The following is a 20141-nucleotide window of genomic DNA, read 5'->3' as shown; positions in this document are numbered from 1 at the left end:
TTTTTTAATATTCTAAAAAAAACAACAAAAAAAGAAACAAAAAACTACAACAACAACAAAACCCAAGCCCCCAAACAAAACAAAGCAAAAACAAAAACACCAAACCAAAACAAAACCCAAAAAACACCAGAACAAAAACAAACATCAACAACAACAAAAAAAACCCCAAAAATAAAAACAAAACAAAAAGAAACCAAAACGAAAAACCAAACAAAGAAAACCCAAACAAAAAAAAAGAAAATCATTCAACCAGTTCAGCAGCCTCTAACTGCATAAAAAACACTTAGCCTAATTAAAGCCCTTAGTTCTTATGGAGTAGATTTGGAATCCTGTAGCTTATAGAAAGGCTTTTCTGTAAAATAACTTGATACTGAAAACTGAGATACAAATAACACAATACAGTTTAAAAACTCAATACAGGCAAATTAATTTCAGTATTGATTTAAAAACATTGGAATCTACATTTCCAGTGACAGAAAACACAAGAATTTCTTTCTTCTTGGTAATTCCTGTTTTGTACCATAAAATCCCTCAAGAATCTTTGCCACTTTTCTTAGTTTCAATGTATGCTTTATTGGTAAGAAAACTGTGCTTGTACAGTAGGACCCAGTTTTGTAAAGGTAGGTAGAAATATGGCCAATCTTACCTCCATGGTACTTACAAATTCTTTGTCACTGAGACAAGATGCCGGCAAGTTCCCTTTTTAACAGTAACCAGTGACCATACTTAGTCAGCTCCTTTATTGTCTTCCTTTTTTTCATTGACACTCACTTATTTTTACTACTGTAAATTCATTGAAATTCTTCATAGCAGCCTTTGATCTAATCACATTCTTATAGTAAGATAAGACAAATACAAATCATACATTGCTAAAAAGCCTCAACAACAAAAAACATTTTAAAAGAATTATTGTTTCCCTTTTCTGGCCAACTTCCTTACCTAACATTCACTTTTTAAATTGAGATTGAAAGCTTCTAAGAAAATGAAGGTATCATGTTTAGTTACCCATAAACTTTTCATTGACTTATAGACAGAGAGATAACATCACATTATACTATCCTGAATTCTGTTAAATAGCAGTAGTCAAGCTCAGGAGGACAGGAAGAGATCCTGTCAGCATTGATACCTTTAAACATTTTGCATATGAGACCATATGTTGGTTTGCACAGTTGTCAAACCATAAAGATGAATAGAAGACACGATGAACAGTGTTCCTTACTGCAGTGTGCAGGCGCTTTCTTTAGCATCTGTTTGGACATGGTTTTGACACTATCTAAAACCAAATAACTCCCTCCTTTGCCTTTGCAAGGATTGTGTTTCATACAAATAGCCTTCTGAAAGACTTACAGAAGCTTCTGCTTGACACAAAACCTGGAGGCTATCTGTCAAAACAGAAGAAAACAAAGAGAAGGAGATGGAGGGGAAAAAAAGGAAGTATTTTTGCCAAACAGATGGGATTGGCAGTTAGCCTGAAAGAAAAATGGGTTATGGCTCTGCCCAGTACTAGGGATTTATAAATAATTGCCTCAACTATGAATATTTTTGTCTTCTTTTTCTTATTTTTTTTCTCCCCACTTAGAGATACAAAATAAGTTGTAAAAATAAGGAAAAAAGGAGGAATAGTTAAAAATGCTTTTAAAATGTTTTTCAGATCTTCCTATGACAGATTCTTCTTTTGCAATAGTTACAATAAGAACGTTAAATTCTGAAGTACTTAGGTGGTAACTTCGAATCCTATAAAGGAGTCTATAAAGAAAGAATTCCTGTATCTTCACTGAGGCACATAGCTCAAAATTTTTTCTTTGAAGAATCATCAGTTTTGCTCCAAAACAAGACTTATATACTTAAAATGGAGTTGATGTATTGAGCTTCATGACTGTAATCCCTACTTAGCTCCTAACCATCCTAAGTCTGTACATGCTTAACTCTCCAATAGTAAAGGTCTGTAGGTGCCTAACATTCTGCTTTTGGGCATATCTAAAGCTGCAACATCTTGACAGCACAGACTGTCTCTGCAATTACCTCCTCACTTAAATAGTGTTATTTTTAGCTCTAGAGTGCAATTTTTATAGATGTATTTATATGATAGATCAGTAGATGGATGACAGATAGATAAAAACAGATAAAAAGAAGCCTGAATTCACTATACTACCTGATCCAGACACCAACATAATTTCATTTCAGTCAGTGAAACCTTCTGGAAAGAGATCTGTGTACTGATCCTTGCACAAGGTAGTTAATGAATGCCAAATGAAGCAATCATTGGTTAAAATATGTAAACATGTTTTTCCCTTCTTGGATCCCTGCTCTTATCTCTGTAAAATTCAGACTGTCCTTGGAGCAGGTCTTCCATGCTGTGAAAGCTAGGGAATAATGCTTACTACCCACCCAAATGAAAAGTCTGTTTCAAATTCAGCGTCTTCTGAAATTTGATTTTTCTCCCAAATCTTATCCTAGTGATAGAAAACATATAAAGAACCATTTACTTATGTCTCCGCATCTCCATTCTATCACCATGCCCCCATTTCAAGGAGTCCATTTTATTTGTTTATTTGCCTTTGGCAGTGGTTTCCTTAAAAGGACGGAGGCTTGTGTTGGAACCACATAGAAATTGAGCAATGAAGGGTCTCAACTTCCAGTTTTCAAGTTCTGACAAATATTTTAACCACTGAATTTGCATATAGAATAGGATATTGCTGTCTGCTCTTCCAAATTTTTATAAAGGAGTAAAGGAAACCAGTGTTCCATTCTAGGATAGTTCCAGACTATGCGAGTTAATAGAGATGTATTCCTACAGACCAGAGACAGGGATCTTATCTCCTCAGAACTCCGGGATTTTAAACCAAAACTAAATTTCACTGCTTCAGATGGTTGAATGACTCAGTCTTCTACAAGAAGAACACTTGTTCTGGACCTTCTGTGTTTAAATGTTACATGTCACATATAAAGTACTTATATAGTTAGTTATTCTTTAAGGAACTTGTTTATAAATAAATACAGTTTAATATGAAACACACCTACTCTAAAAGGGATATAAAATAATTTGTGTTCCATAGGAGTGTACTGATATTCCTTTAAAGAATTAATTACATGTGTATATGCACATCTAAGCAGCAGAGAGATTTTTGTGTCCCTCCATGTGTTTTATGCTTCTGACAAAAATGTACGGGATGTTTTTTGAACCATTTAAAAAGAAATTTTTGGCAACTTTTATGTACTATAAAATACAGATGTAGAATAATACTATCATAGTTGAAACATTTCAGGTAATGCAGAGGTTATTTTAAGACAGCAAGAAAGTCATTTGTTCATGCTAACAATTACCTCTGGTGATAGTTTGATAAGAATTCTCATCTGAGTTTTTCTGATCTTTCCAGGATTTCCAGTCACTTTACAAGTTGAAGTGGCATCCATTTAAATGAGAAATATTTTTGTACACATCAGTTTTGCTTAGGTTCAAATCCAAAGTTTGTTAAAGTAAATTATAAAGTTTCAGTTTACTTTCTTGGGCTTTGACTCCAGCTCCATGAATAGTGTTTAATTATAAATGAAAATTTCAGCTGTATTGCCCTCTGCCCCTTGAAGATCACTGTGTGTGCCACCTTTTATTTTGCCAGCCAGGAACTCATCAGTCACCAACAGTGTCCTACTTACCCTCCACATGAAGAGGATACAGTGCCTACTGCAGTTGGCAGCTGCTGCTGTTGCTCCATCTCCTAATTTCCTAACAGCCCTTGCTGAAAATGGCAAAGAAACAGGAGGAGGAGGGAAATGGCTTTGTAAGAGAGATTAAATCTCAGCCATATGCCAGTGTTTCTGCAGTAAGATACTGGCCAGAATGATTCCTGCTGGTTTTGCTTTCTCTCCAGGAATTTCAAAATCTACTCAACTTTTCAGTATGGACTGGAATGTTTGGAAATAGCAAACAAGTAGCAGTTACTGTAACAGTACTCAGAGATCTAATCAAAGGACCTATGACTCCAGGAAAACCCAGGAAAAGACCTTTAGGGCATCTGAGGTGGATTTAAATGTCTAAATATATATGCATCAACATAGATTTTCATTAATGTGTGACACAAGAAGACAACCATCCTTTTCAGGGTGCTGTTTCTTTTTTATGTGTCTACATTTTTCATGTAAGAAAAGAAATACCTCTTTAGTGGCAACTCATGCACATTTGAGTACTAGAAAAAAAACCATCTTGACTGAGGTCAGATAAGATGTGTGTGTTTCCAGAGCAAATTAAATTTAACTATCCTAGCTCTGCACCTTGTTGCAATTCAGACAAATTAAAAAGAATTGTATACCAAGAATGAGGCAGATGTGGAGGAAGAAATGACTTGATGATTCCTCAAGAAGTTCTGTATGGAGAGAACAGTGAGCATAGTCTGCTGTTTTAGGAATGTGCCCTCAATCATAGTGCAGAAGGACAATTTTGCAGATAAATACACTAAAGTTTTTAATTATTAACAAAAGTAGAAATCTTACAGATTTTACTCCTCAACAATATTTTCTTGGGTATTTTTAGATGATGATATTGTATATCTGTAGTATTCTTTCTGGTTATTTATTTTGCTTAGTGAACTTCCTCTAATGAACAGTGCATTTCATTTCTTCTTCGTCTATCTTCATTTCTTATCCTTTTCATATCTGATGGTGATTTATAAGAATGTGATGGACAGAACAGTCTTTGCCTCCAGCACAATCTTTCTACCTCTCCACTACTAATATGATTGCAGATAGGCAGATTAACACATATGAAACCCAAAAAAGGCAGTTGTACCTGTATGCACACAAAAACTCATCAACCTATCTATATGAAACATATACAAAATAGGAACATCTATCAAAAAAATTGCAAAACAGCAAAGTGAAAATAGATTTAAAGACACTGTTTTAAATAGCTGTTGCATGCAGGGCATGCTTCATAAACTGCAGATAGGCTTCCTGAATAAAATATGAGGATGCGTAGCTCCATGACTATCTCAGTTAGTAAAAAAAAAAAAAAAAAAGAAATCCGAAGAAAATTTATAAATAGGTCATACATTATCTCCAAAGGGATAAACAAAATAGCCAGCAGTGACAGAATTTGCTTTTCATGTGTGCAAATACAAGGCCTAACAAATGTCATCTCCTCATTTGCAAATTAAGATATAAAGGAAATGACTCTGACAGTACATGCAACAGTTCATATTTGAAGTTTGGCACAGTGAACTGACAGCCACAGAGGAACTGCAGTCACCTAATCCTTTCATTCTGCCTTCCAGCTACTGGCGAGGAGGGTGGAATTTAATAAATACATGATGAGGAAAGGCTGTGAAAGGCTAGCGTATCTTCTCCTCTGCAAGAACTCATCTTCAGAGATAATTAACTAGACGACAATATACAATGTGCCATTAACAAGAGCATTCAAATAATTTCTGGACTTAAGTACACTTTTAAGCCGCTTATCAGATTTTCATTTATGAATCCATTCAGCTGTCAGGCTTACATCCTGGCTCTTTATTGAAGCTCACATGGGAATCCAAACCTTCTAATTTTCTATACGGATTCATTTCAGAATCAATTAGAGCTGGTGGCAGCCTTGTCCCTGTGTGCTAAGGGGATTAGCTGGACACTTGCTCAGCTGAGGCTACCTTTGAATGTACATTCAACCCTCCTTTGAGAAAGAGTTGTTTTCCAGAGCATTCTGAAGTAATTGAAATACTCAAATCAACAGATGGCAGATAATCACTGGAAATGTCTACAGTTTTGTTAGGAAAAGGAAAACACTATTTCAGACCACATCCTTGGCACTGTACAAGGAAGAGAAAAAGTGAGAAAGAGAAAGAAAAAAGGAGAAAAGAGAAGAAGAATCAGAAAAATCAGAAATATGAGAAAAATTAAGGAAAAGGAAAAGAGAAAAAGAAAAACAAAAAAAGAAAAAGAGCAGGGGATTCTTCTGACTGTCCCCCAGCAGTGCACAGCAAACACCCTAGCCACCAGAAGAGCTCCCAAGGGCTGTTCTTTTATTCTTTTTGCCTCAGTAAGTAGCTCACATCTCACTTTTTTGCATCTGACCTTTGGCCATTTTCCACCCACGTTATTAACATCTCTACTACTTATCTTAGCAATTTCAGTTTGCCCTCCCAAAACACACTGCTTTTGACTTCTAGTAAACACTTCAGAACACAAGCCTATGTGGAACAGTTGTCCACTCATTTCTGTTTCCAGGCAGTCTAGTTTTTATTCAGTTACTCAAGTTGTTCAGGTATTTTGGTTTGTGTATTGGGGGTTTTCTGCCCAAACCAACATCTTTAATGATTATTTTGCACTTCAAAATTAGAAAGTTCTGTTCAATCCATTTTCACATTTTAATTCTAGAAGCCTCTTGCTTATGAGAAGATGGCTTATTCTAAGCCATTTAAAAAATATTAGCCACTAAAGTTTGAAATCAAGTTGCTGAGATTACTTGCAAAAACTGACAACTCCAGAAACAAATAAGCAGCCAAAAAACAAGGTAAGGAATCGCAGAATCACAGAATAATCTGAACTGGAAGGAACCCACAAGGATCATCAAGTCCAGCTTTTAAGTGAATGGCCCATACGGAGATCAAACCTGCATCCTTGACGCTGTTAGCACTACGCCCCAACCAACTGAGCTTGTATTAGATTGCACCAGCTTTTACTGAAACAACACAGAAAATTGGTTTGTGCAAGTATAATACTCTAAAAGAAATTTATTTCAATGTATTTAGTTTCAAAGTGACGGTTATATAAAGGACAATGACCTTCCATGTCCTAGGCGCTGTACCTATGAGCCACAAGACACGTGCTGAGGATCATCACAACCTCTAAAGAAGGCTAAAAGGTAGGAGATGGCCAACTGTGGTCATGTCAGGTATGGTCTCTGACACTGGCTATAGTGGCCTTGGCAGGCTTATCTGTTGTTCACCGCATCCACAGAGAATACCTACTGTAGTGGGTTCAGTTGGTAAACCGGGCAGGTTCAACCCACTACACCTACCTACAAGGAGTTGCCAGCCTGTCTAAGAGGCTCTCAGAGAGCTTCGATTAGAAGCTCTGCTCTAATTTTGTCACAGTAACTGCATTTGAGCTGCCTGGAGGCTATGTGTGGGCTGAGTCCAGGTCACCGATTTGCATCCCAGACCTTCAGGGCAGAGCTTCAGCATATTGTAACCATTGGAGACATAAATGTTCCCAATAGTTTGATTGGAGCTCCTTTCTCCTGAATTAGGAGAAAGTATTTAGGTTCTTCATTAATTTGCATGTTAATCTGCTAATACGTGTGATGTGTTCACATTTCAAAAAACTTGTACATTGTGCAAGGTACTTTTGACCTTTGAGACACCACTAGGCTATATGACACAGCGACAGATCTGAATGCTTCTGCCCTGATTGGGAATAGAACAGTTTTATAGAAAAAATACCTCCTACAAGGTCGGTTCAGTAAATAATAGATGTTTCACTATAGTGAAATATTTTCCCTTTAAAGATTGCTATAATAAATATCTAAGTCTCAACGGTTTTTTTTTACTCTCCTGGAAGTCTTCTTAGAGTCCCTCTTATTTCCCGTGAACAGTGGTGAGATCACTACATTCATGTAAGGGTTTTTTTCTAAATCAAGAAAGAAATTCGCTGCATAATTCATTAATGCATTGTATAATGAAATATGGTATTAAAAATAAAGCCGCTTAGATGCTATTCTGCATTTTTCTAACTCGTGAAAAAATAGGAGCCCTAATGAACATACTTATTTAGTAATGCTCAAAATCTCCCTTCACTTCTCAGCTGGTATCCATGGGCTCCACATGTTTTCATAGCTGTCATATTTCTGAACCAATAATATGCAATGTGCTCAGTCCAAATGAGAATGAATTTGGAGGTGTGACTTTTCGATGTAGTTTTCTGAATGGAAAAGCACAAAGAAAACAAAGTTCATACAATAAAAGATGAAAATTATTAATGCAGTAAGAATACATCACTCGCACTCACAAGCAGTGGTGGGTCTGTAGATCAAGAGTCAGATAGTACTGTATTCCCAATGTAACAATTTTGAATAATTCTGATATTCAGAGATTTAGACATACAGGTTTTGCAGTGCCTTGCATGTAATAATAATTTTGGATACCACTTCCCAGTGGAGAAGAAGAATGCTTTATTATTACCATATGCTTGCATGATGCTCATTTTAAAGTAAGATGACAGTATGTTAAATTTAATACTGCAGAGAGCATCATCTCCAGAATTCTGTTACACAGAAATTTGAAACAAAATGCACTTACACATAGGTGTAAGAAAGATTCAGCTTGTATAAAGAGTCATGAGTCTCTTAATTTTGGTAACACCATTTTACATTTGCCAAGGAACATATCTATTATGTTCATTAAAGGTGACAGAGCAACAGCCCTTGAGAGTGAAGATATCTATTATCACTAACATCTAGCCAAGTAGAGCATTCCACAGAAAGCTAGCTCAGCAAACCAATAAAGTAATGAATTCTGCCTCTGTGAGGGTGTGTGGGTGCATATTTTTGTAGAAGAAAATACTGGTAAATATGTTGTTTTCAATACAGTGAAATCCTACTCTTAAAATGTACATATGCTAAAAACAAACAAGTCCTGCTTAATATCTTTATCAGTCCTATCTAATATCTTTCTGGGTGATCTGGATGAAGGCATCAAGTGCACCCCCAGTACGTTCACAGACACTTAACTGGGTGGGAGTGTCGATCTGCTGGAGTGCAGGAAGGCTCTGCAGAGGGATCTGGACAGACTGGATTGATGGACTGTGCCCAGTGGTATAAGTTTAATAAGGTTTAATATGGCCAAGTGCCAGGTCCTAAACTCTGGCCACAAAAACCCCATGCAGAACTACAGGTCAGGGGAAGAGTGGCTGGAAAACTGCCCAGCAGAAAAGGCAAGAAGGCCAATGGCATCACAGCTTATATCAAGAAAAGTGTGGCAAGCAGGACCAAGGTAGTGATTGTCCTTCTGTACTTGGCATTGATGAGGCCACACCTTGAGTGCTGGTGTCCAGTTCTGGGCCCCTCACAACAAGAAAGACACTGGGTGTTGCACAGTCCAGAGAAGAGCAACAGAGCTGCTGAAGGGTCTAGAGAGTGACTCATATGAGGAGAGACTGAAGGAGCTGGGGTTGTTTAGCCTGGAGAAAAGGACGCTCAGGGGAGAACCTTAATGTTCTCTACAACTGCCTGAGATTGTAGCCAGGTGGAGGTTGGTGTCTTCTCCCAGGCAACCAGTGACAGGACAAAAGGAAATTTCCTCAAGCTGCACCACGAGAGGTTCAGGTTGGACACTAGGAGTACTTTTTTCAGTGAAAGGGTTGTTAAGCATTGGAACAGACTGCCCAGGGTGTCACCACCCCTGTTCAAGAAATGACTGGACATGGCATGCTAGGGTTTAGTTGACAAGGTGGTGATTGGTCAAAGGTTGGACTCTATGACATTAGAAGTCTTTTCCAACCTAAATGATTCTCTGATTCTGCAAAAAAATAAAAAAAAGAAAAAAAAACCTGCTGGAAAGGGTTCTCTTTATTCAGTAATAAAGTATGTAGTGATGCTACTTTTGCTGTTGAAATCAGTGGCAATTTTGAACCTAGATTTCAACTCAAGCACTTGAATAAAGTTATTTATTTCACATCTTCCACAAATTTTTGTATTTACAATGGCTTTAGAAAAATAGTACATTGAAGCCTGACTGAAGAATACATTTGAAATACTATTTTTAAGTTTCTGTACATCAACTTGAGAATGAAACTGAAGACCCAGAAATCAGATATGTAATTTTTGTTAGTATTTAACAGGAAGTATCAAACAAGGGAACTGCTAAGGAAATTTGCCAATGATAGATTTAGAAGAGTGGCAAGCACCAATGAGGACTCAGAAACTGGCAGCATGGGCAGAAAAATCAGATATTCAACCTTAAAATATGCAAGTTCAAGAGTCTGTGCAGAGATAAATGAGTTGCTACAAAGATTGAAAGGGAGGCAACAACCTGGAAAGCATTAATTCTAGGAATACCATACAGCACATTAGATATCAGTTCAAAAATGTGAAATATTGTTGCAATAAAACAGAAAACCTAATAGGCATTTTGGACTGCATATGTATTACCTTACAAAGCAAAGGTCTAATAGAAGTTCTGTTTCTAACACACTGGTGTGATTTCCCCCACAGCAGTGCATTCAGCTCTGGGCAAAAAATTTCCATAAATATACTGACAAATTGGTAGGCATTCAGTGAGCTGTGCAAATAAATAAATAAATAAATAATCAGTGAATTATTTATGCCCCATCCCTGGAAGTATTCAAGGCCAGATTGGATGGAGTTTTGAGTAATCTGTTCTAGTGGAAGGTGTCCCTGCCCATGGCAGGGTAGTTTGGAATTAGATGGTTTTTGAGGCACCTTCTAACCCAAATTGTTCTATGATTCTATGATTCAAGAAGTTAAACAGAGCACCTAAAGTGGCATTCTTCTTGACATGAAAAAAAAAGGCCACTTGCATGAAAATGTAGTCTTTTCCTGAAAACCTTTTTACCATAGTCAGAACCATACATATAAAAGCTTATTAAAGCAGCAACTAAAGAGAACAGCAGCTATATTTTAAAAAAGTCAAAGTATATGCAATAGAAGAACCACCGATGTTAGCTTAATACATTAATTCAATGAAAGTAAAAAAGTAGACTCAGTAAACTGTGTAAAAGAAAATCTCTTTGAGGGGAACTGTGCTTTTATAAGTAGCTTTTGGAGACAGATGATCAAAAAGTCACATAAATTATATGCGAGTAGGAGTCCTGGGAAGAATAGTTTCAGAGAATCACCATGTTTCTCTTTAGGATTCTAGAGTAGGTGAGAGAAACAACATGAAATATATTTCACAGTTTACCAATGTTGGCAAAGAAAATCCTCTCACCAACTTTTATCACTTTTATTAAGGAGCACCAGCTTCCAATATTAAATATGTACATGTAGATGGACAAAAGATTAACAGAAATATAGATTTAGAAAACCACTGTAGAAGTATACAGATTTAAGAAAAAAAAAACAGGCCCTAGCTTTTTCCATCCCACTATAGCCCATTTTTTTCTTTTTTTAAAATTTGTTTAGCACATCAGTCAAAGATACTATCTTTGGATAATTTTATTGTGAATGCTAATTGAGACCTCGTAAAGCTAGGATATGACACCTGATTTCAGTCACTTCTTACAGCAATCCTGATCTGATTTACCATCATTCTACACCATTTCACACATTTCATGCTATTCATCACATTCCAGTTTTCATCCATTTTTTCAGCAGATTTGAGATCTAGTACATTGGCAGTTCCAGCATTTAATTCCAAATTTCCAACCTCAAGATAAGGTGTCCTCCTTTAGGCTTTCATAATGCAGTCATTTCTCTTCAATCCTATTCCCAATCCCATATATTACTGAGAAAGGAAATTCTTGCTTTTCTCTGAGGACTAGGAAAGAAGCAGCAAATACATATGAAAGATGGGTCGTTTTCTGTTCTTTCATGTACTGTATACTGTGGCAGTATAGGAAAAAAGTAATTGCAAATCCTGTGCAGAGCTTGGATATCCTGAGATAAAATATTCTTAGCAAAGAAGAAATCTTCAGGACTTTTAGATGTTAAATAAATGTTAACACTGCTTTATCTAGCATGCCTGAACTGAGTTTTTTCTCACATCTGACTTGCTTAGGCTTGGCTATTTTAAGAGGTAATCCAATTACTCACCTGTGAACAAGATCTTGTAATTGAAACTATCAACCTAATTTAACCATGTGAGATATTAGTATCTTGCTTTCACATCCTTTTTTGATATATATTCTGTATTTGGGAATAGTGAGATGTATTCACCTATGTCAGATATAATCACATTTTGTAGTTTGTCATGTACCTGATTTTTTAAATTTGTTTTTTATTCTCTCACAGTCGATAGCTACCTTTCACTGTCATTAGAAGATATTTTCCTTGATTCTTACTTAAAAATATTTATTGCAAGGAATTTAGCTTTCCTAAATTTGTTTTCAAGAGGATTAACTTCCATTAGGATTCATCAATATATGTCATTAATTGTCCAACAATCCAATCATCTCCATTTTCATGATGAACAACGCATCTTTGTTTTTGACTCACCATAACTTTATTGCATATCTGAGGAAGGACAATTAACATTTTTATATTATCCTTTCAAGTGCATTCTTACTTTTACTAAATGACTTAGAATTGACATCAGCTCCTGTTATTGGTGTCACATAAGCACCTTTCAGAAAAATGTTGTGAACAACCATTATTCAAACCATTTGAACTCCTCCATGGTCCCTATAACATCCACTTCTTTGTGGCTATAATTTTAAAATAAGGTAATAAGACTCTATTTATAAGTGTTTTTAGAGATATAAGTTTTTGCATTTATGTATATTTGGATTGTAAATAAAGAAATACCACTTTTTTTTTCTCATTTATTGTTATTAAAGAAATGGATGAAAGTGTTTTCACTAATCTCTGCAAGAAGTCTTCAAAATTTTTAAATTATATTTTTGCATTTAATATAATCTCACCTATATTTTCAAAAGTTTAGTATAAGATAGCCTATATTTTCAAATGTTCCATAACTCTTTAACTAGAAATGCTTATTGTGGTTCATAATAATAGTCTATGATCTTACTAAAATTATAATTATAGTTTTTGTTATTTAAGATGCATGTAGAGCAAATGACGTTATTTATTTATTTACTATCTCTGCTGATGTTTTTTATTGATCAAACAACATTTTCATGTAAGTATGATATCAAAAGTTTATAATAAATTAGTCTGATTCTTAGATTGTGAGCGCAAAATTTCACACTGGATCGATTGACCTCCACTGTGAAATAGATTTCATCCCATGAGACACATTTCTGCCATTTTTATAACTGTAAAATACTTTTATAACACCTATTTTTGATGCAAGCATTTCAAACAAGTCATCTAATGACACTGCTTGCAGATTTGCCCCAGTTGATAATTATGATATTTCCAAAATTTACATTTTATTTACTCCTTGATTTTTTTAAAATCTCAACTCCTTACTGTTTGGACATGTGCAGGTGCCATCTAAATAGTTAAATTAATTCTAATTTATTTTTCTTTTTTTTATTTAAATGGTTTATGGTGAAGAAAATAAAGCATTAGGGAGTTCTGTTCCAATACTGCCAGTTAAGGACTTGTTTAATTAGATTTTTGTTTTTAATTTTATTGTTCCAATTTCCTTTGTTGTCAACGATGTAGTAGCATGTACTGACCTAGTAGGCAGTAAGATACACTTCCAGATATTTTTTTTTTCTAGTTTATCTGGGCAGCTTGTATTCTGTCTGTCTGCATTTTTGCACTGTAACAGTAATAGTGAATTTTTCTACAAGGACTTTTCCAGTAAAGGAGCAGAAAATTATGTAAAATCTTCAGCATGGGATTTATCTGCAACTTCCAAAACCATAGCTTTCTAATCATGGCCTGTTTCTCTATCAACAGCAAATTAATTTCACTGTCTACTAAAGAACTGCTACAAGACCAGAACATGAGATTTACCAAAAAAAAATTGACAAAATTATATCCCCCTTACCCCACATTTGTTACATTTCAAACATTGAAACTGAAATGTTTAAATAAATATACTCTTATTGGATCCTGAGAGCTTTTTTTGTTATTGTTCTTTTGTGGTTTATTTCTGTATTATTTTATTGTTAACAATTACATTTCTACTAAGATTAGACAACAAGTACTTTGTGTCAGTTTACAAGTCAGACTTTTTACTGTGTTACAGTGCCCAGTATCTGGCATTTTTATACCTTAATTCAAATTTTCCTATCAGATAGTCGTGTGTGATAGGGAAATCATCTAGCTAACACTCATGTAAACTACAGTGATTGGACAAATTAGGTGTGGTGTGCTGTATTACTAAAAGAATGAGGAAAAATGTGTGATGTGCTTTTTCACCTGCATATTAGTAGAGTTATTTTGGGATATAATGATATGATAATTGTTTCTGTTGGGAGAATAGACTTTTGACTTTTTTTCTTCCTACAGTCAATTGCAATTAGAAACGCAAGGTATTTTTTCTATTTTACTATAGTAAAATATTACAGAAAAACTGGAAAATAGTAATATCTAAGAATAGATCTGTAAACATTATGCTTTGCAGTAATATGCAAATATTTATTTTGTGATTCTGTGATTTTATTTTACGAGTAAAGGGTTGTTGTGGTTTAATCCTGGTAGGCAGCTAAGCACCACATCATCACTTGCTCAATATCCCCTCCCTCCCAGTGGGATGCAGACAAGAATTGGAAGTGCAAAACGAGATTGAGATAAGAACAGTTTTTTTAGGAAAATCACTAAACCTAAACACAAATCCAGCAGCACCACCACCAAAACTAATCCCAAGAAAAACACTGGAGTCCAAATAGTCCCGAAGCACTGGGCAGCCTTGGACGATTTTCCTCCCCAGCAGTACTTGCTGAACTGCACTGTTCAGCAATAGCTAAACATGGGTGACTTATCAACTCTGTTCAGTCACAAGTCTGAAACATAGCACCATAGAATCTGCTAAAATGAAAATTAATTCTACCCCAGCAAAAGCAGAACAGGTTTTGTGTCTGTAGCATTTTCCTCTTAATTTGAGGAACTTTCCAGTTTTCCATCATGGTGTATGACCTATTGCAATATCATATTTTTCCTCAGTTTACTCATAATTGGAGTTTGCAGAGGAAAACATAGAGAAATCTGACGTTTTAGAAACTTTGAATTATCGGATATAAACTCACAATCTGAAATCTTTCCGATTTTCTCAATTCTGTGTTGGTAGTCTCAGAGAAATAGATAAATTTAATGTAGACATAAAGTTTGTAGCAGATGTTTCCAGAATCAGTGCATGATAGAACTCCCATTACCAGGGAGTTCTAGTTATCCTAAAGTAAAAGAACTCCAATCCAGGAGGTTTGAAAGTTCAAACTCCAAACATCATACTGATGCCAGGAGCATGAGTCCCCAGTATTTTTTTACTTACTATATTTACACATAGTGAATAACTTGTCTTTTATGAAGAGAAAAGTTACTTACCCTGCCTTCCACATGAAGGCCTGAGTCAGGGACAGAGTACTAAAGTTAGAAAAGAACTGCTTCATCATCTCATCATTACCCAGACAAAGAAATGATGATAGGTAATTTACTTCAGAGTATTTATTAATCTTCTCAAGAGCAAAGATCTCTGTTATTTGTTCCATACCTGTTGGACAGACATGATAAGGCTCAAAACTCGTAATAGGACAATATAGATTTCTCTGGATATATGTATGAGCTCGTTTCTCGTAATTTACTGTACCCAGGTGTATTTGATATGAATTAAGAAATACAGCCTGAAATATTCCTTTAATTTGTGAATTGAAGGATTGTTTCAGTCTTTACAGTATTGTGAAAAAGCCTGACATATGTTTCTTCAAATTGAAGTGCTATTTCATTGATACTCCTTATTTGTTGATATTTAAACTTAGGTCCCAGATCTTCTTCCCAAGGACACAAATTCCAGTCTTAAAAGATAACAAAAACTTTGCAAAGTTGTTTTTGACTATAGCGTCACATTTCAGACCACTTATAATTGTTGTTGAATAAAATCATTGTTACTTAAATAAAAATGCTACCCACTGTTTATCAGGATCACTTTTCTGTTGAAATTTACAATTGCATCACTTATCACAGCAAGAAATCCATTTTACTAAAAATAATAGAAAGGGGCACACTGTATGCCAACTTTGTATTGCAGCTCATTTGAAACAAGTGTATTCAAAATGTCTGTAAAGGAGTCTTGTACTAATTACACTTTCTGTTTTCCTATGATTCATATTCTAGAGGTTAGAAAATGTATATAAGTCTTGACTGACATTTCTGACAATTTCCAGCTGTTTTCTCAGACTATTTTTAATGAATAAAAATAATGGATTCAATATTTCAACATGACTCTTAAAAAAAGATTTAAATATAGACTCATGTATTACTTTGGTGTGTACATTTTTTAATCTTAAAGGTCACTTACATTTTTCTACAATCAGAGTATTTCTTTTCAAAAAATATTTCAGCAGGTCATGTCCCTGAGCCACAATACTGTATTAATACAAGTTTAGTTTTAAGGATGTTAGTACAAATGTTATTTCTTTCAATAAGGTTCTATTATTTTCTGTACATGCTAGTTTAATGATAAATTCGTAAAAGTTTGAATGCTTTAAATTTCATCTAAGTTATAGTAGGTGATGTATTTCATACATTTCTTTAGCACCCTTGAGCCCAGTTGTTTCCTTAACTGATTCATAAAAATTGAATGAATACTGGGAAAAAACCCCCTCCAGTTTCAACTAGTGAGCTCTTTGAATGCATTCACTATCTAAAAATATTCTGCAAAATCCCTTTAGTTTTTTAATTAAAAATTATTGATCCAAAATATTAGTCTTCATAGAAATTAATGTTACAAAATATCGGTATCCTGAGCTCTTCAGGCTCTGTGCCGGAGCACGAGGTGCAGCGATCTTCTAAAAGCACCTCCTTAGCGAAGCCGCTCAGCAGGATCAGCCACACACTCTCACACACATGCACGCAGAAATGCACGGACAGCTTCAGTGATAGGGGTCAGCGGCAAAGAGGCAGGAAGGGTCTTTGCATGGAGTTCCACAGGAACAGGTTATTACTTCCACACCGTGAACGGATCAAGAGGCAAAGACAGCAATACAGGCTCTAGGTTTAAGTACTGGAGCAGGGCAAGCACCAGGCACCAATGATCTGAGGGCACAGGGGCGGTACAAAGGAGGGACTAGGGAATGGGGACCAATGGAGAAGCTCTGGGGGAGTGGTGAGGGGCAGAGGCCAGTGGGGGGAACCTGGAGTGGAGAACTTTTTAGGATATGAAACATATGAGGTAGCAAGGGGGCTGGGCGACCAACAGCCAACCAGAGCTGGGATAGATTAACATAACAGAGCAAAGCATTCTGAGAGAGGCTTCTTTTCTCCCTGTGACCTAGAAGACAATTCTCTGGTACTAGGGATTGTTTTACGGTGAGCTCTGTCTGTGCCTTGTACCACAGGCTAACCAGCCATCACAACAAAACAAATTTAAGTATGAGCAAATATGTCAAGGAACAGGAGCTGGATTATGGTCAGGAGTGACATGAATGTTGGATTTGAAAAAGCCCTGTCAGATCACTAATCTATGGATGAAAGGGTTAATCTCTTTGGATTAGTGTACATGTCAGCTTTGTATACAGACCAGTCACAAAAAAGAACAAAACTCCATGTGTTTACTATGCTTTATTACTTTATTTATTTATTTTCTTCTATGTTGCAGCATAGAAATTTACAATTTTATTCATTCAAATTGCAAAAGCACTATATAAATTAAGCAAGCTTTCACACAGTATGAATAATACAGACTCTAAACCCCCAGGGTAACATTCAGCAACCTAAATTACATGACCACCCTCCAAATTCTTGCCTAGACTCTCTCTGTTTGCCAACTTCTGCATGAAATTGGGGTGAAAAACCTAAACTTTGAAGACAAATTCAATACAGAAGCACATTTTATTTTCAATACAGTGATTGAATGAGCAGCATCTTTCAGAAAAAGAAAGAAATTAATGACATAATATCAGATCCTGAAGGACTGTATAATAACAAGTGCACAAATACAGGATCAAGAATAAGTAAGATGTCCTACACAACCATAGCTTACAATTTTTCTAACTTCTTAGTGTTGCAACCCAAACAGGACAGAACACAATAAAATAAAATAAAATAAAATAAAATAAAATAAAATAAAATAAAATAAAATAAAATAAAATAAAATAAAATAAAGTAAAATAAAATAAAATAAGCCAATATTAAATGAAATCTAATTAAAAGCTCCATTTTCATAGTCTGGCCCAATATGGCCCTGTGACCATTGGTGCAATTGCTTTAACAATGCATCCTATTGCTTAATTGCTTTTGTAATATTTCATATTCCCAACAAAAGATTCATAGAACAGTACATAGACATAACTGAAGTGAAACACTCTAGTCCTTTCAAGTGCAGTCAGCTTATTCTAGGTTTTCAGACTCAAATTTATCACAGACCATCAGGCACATGGTTGGAGTAACCAAGGCAGGAGCTAGGGCTTCATCTATTCTCAGGGAAATAAATTATCTAAATACTGTAGAAACTCTCTCTAGAAGTGTCCACACACCTCCAAGATAAATACATTGAGAGATAATCTAAGGTGCTTAGCCTCCATTTTTCTTATGTCTATGTTAGAAAACTAAGTGGGATGACTTCAAAGAATATCTTCTGTTCAAGTCCACTCAGAATTCAGGAAACTTAACTTCTACCACCTCTGTTTCCTAATGCCTTTGCTCTGGTAGGTAAGCATTACAGAGACCCAACAAAATGTAGAGCAGCTACATTGTTTGAAGGATCAATGTGCAAAACATCCTGTTTAATGCCTGTAGGTAGTCAGAGATTAAAAAACACAAATACTTCAGTTGTCCTTCTGTCTTATTCTTCTGGCCTACTTCGGCGCACATGATACCTGACATCCTAGAGGACCTAACTCTTGGTCAATTGATATTCCTTACCAAGAATGCCTCCATCCACAACCAAGTAGTCACCCCCATCCTTTAATTTAATCTGGACATGCCTTCTCTGACTGATATGGGACAGCTAAAAAGGATTGTATTGTTTTATTACCTTCCAGTAAGGTTATGTGAAAATTTGCTTTATAGATTATTTTCAAAGAATGCTTTACTAGACCATTTTCCAATAATGTGAACTTTGTATTATTTTACTTTGTTGTTTTGTATTAAATATTCAGATGCATACTGCCCTAAGAATGAACTCCTTGGCTACTTTGAATTTTTGTTCTGTTGCTTAACGGTCAATTAATTTCACTTAAGGTCACAGTTATGCTTTTTTATTACTTGTGATAATATTTTTGTTTGACATTCATGTTACTTTGTTATATCTCATAAAAATGATTAATGAAGAACTCCTAATTGTAGAATACAAGCTTTTTATTCTTGACACTCCTGCTATATAAAGATTTCTAAGTCTTTGAAAGCCTATTATAAACTAAGTGAATTTTGGGATACAAAAGACTTGGGTAAAAATATAGATTCTGTAGGCAATAGTGGACCGGGGTATTCTCCCAGTCCTTGAAACACTCCTTAACTGAAGGAGATTTCTCTCACTCCCATTCAGCATATCACTAAAGCATGTGAATAATCATGTTATTCACAGTCGACATTAAAGATTAATCTAAAACTTAAACCCTTACTAATCTGGGTCTTGTACTATTTCAAATTTCAAACAAAATCTATGCAAATATACTAGTGGAGTTCCAACAGCTATACTCATGTAATCAGAAATAATTATTAGCATGTTTATTTTCTAAGTTAGTTACTTTAAAGATGTCCTTTGCATACCCTTTTCCATATATATATATATACATGCTTAGTTTACCAAACCAGATTTCTGACATAATTTTTTTCTGTTGCTACCCTCTCAAAATGTAACTAGCTACATTAACTGAAGGCAAAGTAGGTGAGAGGAAGAAATTGCATCTGGGATCCCTCCATTAAAGGAAAGAATAACATTGTTGATGTGTCACAGGCCAAAGATATCACTGATATCAAAGAAAATAAAAAGCCTGCAATCTGTAGAACAATCAGTCAGAGAACAACATTAAGTTTGGCCTACATTTAAAGGTTTTCCTGACTTAGCTACGCTGCTTAGAAAATTTACCAGGCCAAGAAGCACTTCTGGACTAGCCTACTCTATTTATAATTTGTCCAGTTTGATACTCTTAAACTTTATCCCTGATGGATGTTTCTTAGTATAGTGCAACAAGCAGATTCCTTTAAGTGTTGATATACTTTGAGATAGCCGATGCAAGAACTCTGTATGACTGTGGCATGGACTAAATGTAAAAAGCTGAGTACTCTGCGCTTGATTACTTGGGAGAATTGCAGAGTTCTGTCATCTGGCTACTCTACATTCAGTTATTTTGAGGAACTTAAATTGGGGAAAAGATTGAGTATATCTAAAAAATGTCTGCCCATCCTG

The sequence above is a fragment of the Corvus cornix genome, chromosome 3, assembly GCF_000738735.6.
Source record: "Corvus cornix cornix isolate S_Up_H32 chromosome 3, ASM73873v5, whole genome shotgun sequence".
Classification (NCBI taxonomy): Eukaryota; Metazoa; Chordata; class Aves; order Passeriformes; family Corvidae; genus Corvus; species Corvus cornix.
This window is presented reverse-complemented; position numbering follows the sequence as displayed.